The sequence below is a fragment of the Rattus norvegicus genome, chromosome 18, assembly GCF_036323735.1.
Source record: "Rattus norvegicus strain BN/NHsdMcwi chromosome 18, GRCr8, whole genome shotgun sequence".
Lineage (NCBI taxonomy): Eukaryota > Metazoa > Chordata > Mammalia > Rodentia > Muridae > Rattus > Rattus norvegicus.
The window spans coordinates 74,952,281-74,959,955 of NC_086036.1; the positions used below are offsets into that span (position 1 = coordinate 74,952,281).

The window sequence follows — 7,675 nt, forward strand, 5'->3', positions numbered from 1 at the left end:
TAATATCAGTATTAAAGATATAGAGGTGGGTGGGTCACTAATTGGAGACTACTCTGAGATGCATAGTAAGTTTTTGCATTAAAAATAAAAGTAAATAGGACCAATTAATTGGTTCAACAGGTAAAGCTGGGACTAAGACAGATGACTTAAGTGCCATCCCTGAAAGTCACATGGTAGAAGGAGAGACTCAACTTCTGTAAGTTGCCCTGTGATCTACACACACACACACACACACACACACAGACATACATACATACATACACACATACACACACATACATACACACACACATTCACACATACATACATACACACACACATACACACACATACACATACACACACATACACACACATACACACACACATACACACACATACATTCACACATACACACATACACACATACACACACACATACACACACATACACACAAACATACACATACATACATACACACACACATACACACACATAAATAAATAAGCCAATATTCACCAAAATAAACAATTTTACGGCATAAAATATTAAGATTCTAGACTCTGGTAATGACGAGGATGGATCAGGCTCCAAGAAATTTTGAGTAAACTGGTGATTGGTTGAACTTGAGAGATCATAGAAAAAGCAAACTCAAAGAAGACAATCTGCATAAGGGTGTGGCGGATGATGGAGCAATTAGTGTTCATATCAAGATGAGTAGAAAAAAATATAAAATTATCCAAAAAGGTCCATTTAATAGCTTGTCTGATGTAAATTTATCATCAAATATTTTAGTTTTAAGTAGCAGCCAGTTAGCCTCAGGTAGTTGGTAGCAAACCATTGTTCACAGCTGTAAATATGGCTGCTCATGAGCCAGGCCTAGGCTGGAGTTGTGATTTGGGCGCTTCAGAGGACAACGAAACCTGAAGACAAATGAAGTAATTATTTTTGGAACTGATAACAATGCAGATTTATACATATCTGACCCAAAGCGTGTGCACTAAAGGGGATCGCTCCTCTGTAGTTCCCCTAAAAGAGTGACCAGTGACCAGCCAGGGAGATGAAAATGAAGACAATGGAGTGGGGAGGGGACTTCTCCAACAAAATCTCATGCACTAGAGTGGGCTGAAAACGTTAATATTTTCCTCTGGTGTCCTTGGTGGTGGGTTCATTCTTACAATCCTAAAAAAGTAATTTAGATGGCTCCTAATTGTGTCTTCTTATTTGAGGCCCCCAAATAGCTTGTACATTGAAGCCATGAGTCCTAGACTAAAATCTGAAGCAGAAGAGTTAGAGTCCATAGTCAATATAGTACTAAGGCCTGTACGGGGAATAAGAGGGCCACAAAAACAAAACAAACAAAAATGTGAATAAAGAAGCCATTCATATATTCTTATGTATTTAATGATCAAAGACACCAAGGTTATTGAGTTTTCTTCTTTTTATTTTTATTTTTTCTGGGGATGGGGCTATACTTGTCTACCTCCAGCTTTCCAAGTGAGTTGAGGGCAAAGAATTCTTGTCACCCTTGTCTTTTGGTTCTATAAAGAAGGAGAAGAGAGAAACAGGGTGCAGCTTTCATTTGTGCCCCCTTGAGTAAATGCTCCCCTCTTTCAATTCTAACCTGAGAGGTTCTATTGATCCATGCAAGACAATGGTGTAGAGGAATTTTAATTCAGCAACAAGACTGTTCTGGCAGGGATCACAACCAATGACCTTCTAGGTTTACATGATCTAACTGGAACACAGACATGCTCTGGATTACGGTATTATTTGGCTGGAATACAGACATGCCCTTAATACACACTTTTAACTCCTAACAATGAGCATAAGTTTAGTTTGTAGAAGGAAGCAGCCATATTTGAAAGTGACGTCTAATTGAGAGGCAGACAAAGTGACGAATCAGGGAATGATTTGAGAGGATGAGTCAGAGATAGCATGTACCCGACTCTCACAAGAACAGAAGAGGAAAGAAAGGCTACTTAACAGCAGCACAGGGAGGGAGAAGAGGCTAGACACAGCTGTGGTGTGTGTATGGCAGTTTTCATGGGACACTTTTACAGAGACAGGTTGCAGAGAGGACAAGTTAGACACAGGTGAAGACAAAATGAGCCAGAGAATGAGAAGGAGCCAGAAGACTGGAACATTTTGCCGAAGTTAGTATGAGGACAAGCAGAGCAACTCAGGCAGAAGCCAAGAGAAGCCAGATTGAATCAGTCAGATTGGAAGATTAGCTTGTACAGAGGCTAGCAGCTACTAGGCCTAGGCCTAGGGATAGATAGGACAAAGAAAGACATGTTCTGAGCTCAGCCTAAGCCTTGTATTCTCATGACTTGGGTATGACTCTCATCTCATCCCATCATCTGAGGAGTAATAGTGGTATGTACAGAGTGGAACGCTTGGCTTATTGGTAAGTCCTAGGAAAATGACATGGGGCACATGAAGATGTTTCTGTGTCTTGTGTCACCATAATCCTTTTGTTCCTTTCCGTGTGTGTGTGTGTGTGTGTTTGTGTGTGTGTATGTGTGTGTGTGTATGTGTATGTGTGTGTATGTGTGTGTATGTGTGTATGTGTGTGTGTTTGTGTGTGTGTATGTGTGTGTGTGTGTGTGTGTGTGTGTGTGTGTATGGTGTGTCAACAACACACATTTATTCAGTGACCAAAGACTGGAAAAGCAGGATTCTGACTTAGAAATCAATCTCTAAGTTCTTCATTTCACGGCTGGAGAAGTCTTAGTGTAGGGTAAACAAAATGAGCAGGGATGAGTTAATAACGGGGAGGGACACACATAGATTGCCTGAAAGGAGGAAGAAGTTTACCAGAAATTTGGATGCCGTCTGTGTTTTCTCATTTCCCATCTGCAGAATTGTTGCCAGTTGTCATGGTGAGCAGTGGGGTTGGAGTGTCCTTCAAAGTGACGATGCAAATAGAGTGTGGTCCACTAGAGTTCGTTTAGGAGGCCACCATAGAACAGAGTGTCCGATTGTTTTTGTCACAGAGAATGTTCTTCAGGTGACCATCTTGTCATGCTCTTTGGTGATGGCTAGTATGCAAAATGGCAGGCCTGATTATTTTGTCAGGAACTTTTTCTTTGGATGACTTGGAATTAAATCTACTCTAGTTTTCTCTTCAGGACCCCTTCCTCAGGAGAGGTGATGGAAGCAGAGGTTGAGAAGTCTCAGGACCATAAGATGATAAGGCAAAGCAATACATTGGCATCAGATGAGTCCGTCAGAGCAATATGGAGTAGTCAGTGATGACCTGTGGGAAACAGAAAATGGTTTCTTGGGGCTGGGGATTTAGCTCAGTGGTAGAGTGCTTACCTAGGAAGCGCAAGGCCCTGGGTTCGGTCCCCAGCTCCGAAAAAAAGAACCAAAAAAAAAAAAAAAGAAAATGGTTTCTTCTACAGCACGTACATCTGACCTGAGGAGACAAATAATGAGTAAGTCTTAGATCACAAAGTCATGTACAATTGATGAAACTTTAGTCTTCTGGAGTCTTATTTTATAGAGTAGGTAGGAAAATATTGGAACCTGTCCCTTTACTGGGAAGCTAGCTATGAGATTAGACCCATAAGGAGAATTGGGGAGCCAAGAATCTTTATATACACCCCTAAAGTATGTTAACAGTACCGAAGAAAGCTCAGTGGCCTAAATTCCTACAGCTCAAAATTCTGCCTGTGCTATTACCCAGTGGTACCATCTGGGACAGTTTTCCTCTCTTTACAACACCCCTTGTTGATATAAAATTAAAGATTTGAATTCAAGGTAATTGATTATTTTCTTATTATCACTATCATTTCAAATTAATGTAATTTTTAGATTATTTAGTGTAATGTGAAACCCCAAAAGGTTTATACTAAGCATCTAAATCTCTACTAAGAACTATGCATATATTATCTCATTTAATCCTCAAGTGGCATTTGGAAGAGTATTGATATCTCATAAAAATGGGACAACCAGGTATCAGAAAGATTAAGTGATTAGCTGTGCAGCAAACACGGGGTAAAGCTGGGATTTCAACTTAGTGTGAGCTTCAGGCCTTACACTTTTATCCCCTAAGGTAGATTCCTCTAAAACTACTACTCTATTCAGCATAATCCTTGGCTCCAGTCCCAGTCACAGACTAGCTAGAAAGATTTTAGTCTTAAGAATAATGCACTTAATGGTGGGAAGTTCGCACTTTGAACCCATGCTTAGTCTTTGAATCATCAAAATGTAGAATGACTATTGACAAATAATGTTCTTCAATTACCATGTTATTATGCCTTAAGACATTCCTTGTGTAAAAACTCTGGCAACAAAAAGGCCATCATCTCTTTAGCTCTAAAGCCCCAAGTGTCTGCCCAGGACTCTCGGAGAAGCTCACAGGAGGAGAGAGTTGCCTTCTCTTCACAGGTGATCCCCTAATCCAATGAGAGAGATGTCATTTAAGGCTCAACTCTTCTCATCAGGGTTTGTTATTAGCTGCCCAGCTGACTGTCTTTGCAACCTTTGTAAACACCAATCCGTTTCCTACAGCTGGGCCTTAGAGGAGGCTTTTGGATTTGATAAATAGTTATGTAATTTTTTATTTTGCATTGTGGGCCACATGCCTTAAGGACAAAAATCACTATGCATTTCTTTGAGCTGTACAGTGTGCCAACCGTAGAGTGCCTCCCTCACAAAACGACTAAACAGTACCGTTGTCTCCCATTCGTAGCTCATCTAGGATGGCCTTGAGGCATCCAGACTCTGAAGACTTCCAACAGGGTAAACACTAAGGTGAGAGTGAGTTTTAAAGATCTTCCAGCCCAACTTCCTATCTATTGACTGGGTATCTTCCCCTTCTGCAATGCTTTTCAGTCTTTCTCTTACAGACCTTGACCTGCCCCAACACCTCTCAGAGATGCTGGCTGCTGATTGAACTGTTGTTGGGCATCAGTGGTGGTGCCCAGGAGTATCTAATTTTGAAGGAAATAGATGTGACTCAGCTATGAAAATTACATTTTGGCTTTCAAGCCACAGTATAAATTTTTTTGAACCGGTGGGGAATAAAGTAAATATTATTTCAAGTCTAGTAAAGACTATTAATACTGTGCTCAGAAGAAAAATTCCACCTTGGTGACTGGTTGGAATGAGCTCTCTTGGATATGAATTTTTCTCCAAAGCGCTCCTCTCCTCCAAGATAATATCGAATATTGCTTTCATGTGCTCCCTCTCATTAAAATAAATATTTCTTAGAGATTAGGAGCAGGGAACATTATGATTCGCTTTGTCAGCTGGACGCTGCTGAAGAATAGGAACGTTTTTCTTCTTCATCAGATCATGTCCTCTGAAGTGTCATGGCTGCCACCAGGTAGGCCCGAATATGCTTGTTTCTTCGGCTAGCATGAAGCATGAAGCGGTCAGTCTGGTGAGTGACAGTTACTTTATTCTCTCGGAGTAGTTGCTATTATCTTGGTTTGAGAGAATGGTGACAGTAGATTGGGATAAGGGTTAGATAAATGAGCAAAACTAACAAATACTCTATCTCCCAGACTTTCAAGTTACTTCTTTTTACAACGAAGCAGCATGAATTTACACGTTTGAGAGAAGAATGAACTACACCAGCATGTGTGACCTATAGGAAGGCAGAGGAAAAGGCAAGATGCAGCGCCATAAAAATAAACTAAACCCGTGGATGTCCTTGAGTTTGTCCATTTGGTGATTCTCCTCAGGACCGGATGCCGGAACAAGAAAGTATTAGTGACTTCTGTCGGGTGGCCTTCTCTTCACCCGTTAACCTCACCAGGCAGAATGACAGCGAAATCTCATTTACCCCACCATCTGCTCAGCTGGGAACACTAGTGAGAGGCTGAGTGTGGCTAGTCAGAAGGTTCCCCACATTATGGTAAATGAGGAGGCAGTCAAGAGGGAAGCAACAGGCAGCGAAGCAAATGGCAGCGATTAACTGCAGAACACAAAGGGAACCCCTAGTGGGCTAATCGAGTCAATGCACTCTCCCGACTGCTATTTAATAAATCCTAATTAAATCAGATGCTACTAATTTGAAACTCTTGTTTATTTGGACTGGACCTCGCTAAATGCTGCTGCTACTCTACCCGAGAAAGAAAGGGTTTTCTTAGCAAATTATCGGAGTAAACAAGATTGTAGAGAATTAAAGTGTTTAATAGAAGAGTAGAGAATCAATTTGCAAGAAAACAATCATTGTGCTAATTTTAAGCTGTTCTTACCTGTTCATTAAAGCAGGCCATTAAGGACTCTGCCTCTCAACACTTCCTTCTCTTAGTCTGAGTCATTATGTTTATAATGAAGAAAGAGAAAGAGTTGGGTCCTGGAAATGCCACAGGCTTCTTCTGAGGCCAGCAAATGTGAAGCAATGACATCTGTCTGTGGGCAGTCTCAGAGAGACACTTAAAAAGACACCACCCAAAGAGCACACATGGAGCTTCCCATGGCTCCAGCCGCATATGTAGCAGAGGATGGCCTTGTCAGGCATCAAATGAGAGGGGAGCCCCTTGGTCCTGTGGAGGCTCGATGCCCCAGTGTAGGGGAATGTCAGGGCAGGGAGGTGGGAGTGAATGGATAGGGGAGCATCCTCATAGAAGCAGGGAAGGGGGAAGGGATGGGGAGGTTGTGGTGGGGAAACTGGGAAGGGGGATAACATTTGAAGTGTAAATAATTAAAATAACTGATAAAAATGTTTTATGAAAAAAAATCCTTACATGATAGCCATTTATCCTAAAGTTTAAAGTGGGAGTCATCAGATGTCACCCAGTCCTCTTTCTTCCTTTCTTTCTTTCTTTCTTTCTTTCTTTCTTTCTTTCTTTCTTTCTCTCTCTCTCTCTTTCTTTCTTTCTTTCTTTCTTTCTTTCTTATAAGGATGACATTTAATTGGGTGTGGCTTACAGGTTCAGAGGTTCAGTCCATTATCATCAAGGAAGGAACATGGCAGCATCCAGGCAGGCATGGTGCAGGAGGAGCTGAGAGTTCTACATCTTCATCTGAAGGCTGCTAGCAGAATACTGGCTTCCAGGCAGCTAGGGTGAGAGTCTTAAAGCCCATGCCCACAGTGACACACCTACTCCAACAAGGTCACACCAACTCCAACAGGGTCACACCTCCTAATAGTGCCACTCCCTGTTCTATACACAAGTTTCTAGTATATTTGGAGAAGGGAATGTCTGTGGTCATGGTTAACAGGAGGTCAGCTTTGTGGCTGAGGTCCATCTTCACACAGATTACTGACTCCTGGGTACCAGGCAGAGGAACAGAGCTAAGCTGCTGAAGAAGTTCTAGGTTCACTTGGAAGGACTGATGAAGACTTTTAGAGTATACCTCAGAACTAGTGAGACAGCTCAGTTTTAAAGGCTCTTGCCTCCAAGTCTGAGATCCCGACCAGGATCCCTGGGATCAGCTGGGTGGGAGAGAACAGACTCCTGACAATGTTCTCTGACATCACAGCTCCACCACCTCGCACAGGTGCCCGTGCATCTAATACAACAAATAAAGAGATGAATAAATGTAATGAAAGTGAAAAAAATAAGTTCCAACACATTAAAAAAGAATATACTCAAAATTTCAATTTTAATTAAACTGTTCCATAAAACAAGTCCAGTCTGGTCTTTTAGATGTTGACTATCTAACCCTACACTGCAGTTGTCATTTTGTTATTGTTTTATTATTGAATGTATACAAATGAGAGGTACCCAG

The 7,675-nt window shown here is 41.5% G+C and overlaps 1 long non-coding RNA gene across 1 annotated transcript; it reads right to left on the reverse strand.

Moving 5' to 3' along the window:
* Nucleotides 1-1,411: 1,411 nt before the first annotated feature.
* On the reverse strand, nucleotides 1,412-3,242 carry LOC134483061 (uncharacterized). The gene is made up of 2 exons (XR_010059900.1): nucleotides 2,801-3,242; nucleotides 1,412-1,521 (listed from the first exon to the last, which is right to left on the reverse strand). It is a non-coding gene; the product is annotated as an uncharacterized LOC134483061 (long non-coding RNA).
* Between the last annotated feature and the right edge of the window lie 4,433 nt (nucleotides 3,243-7,675).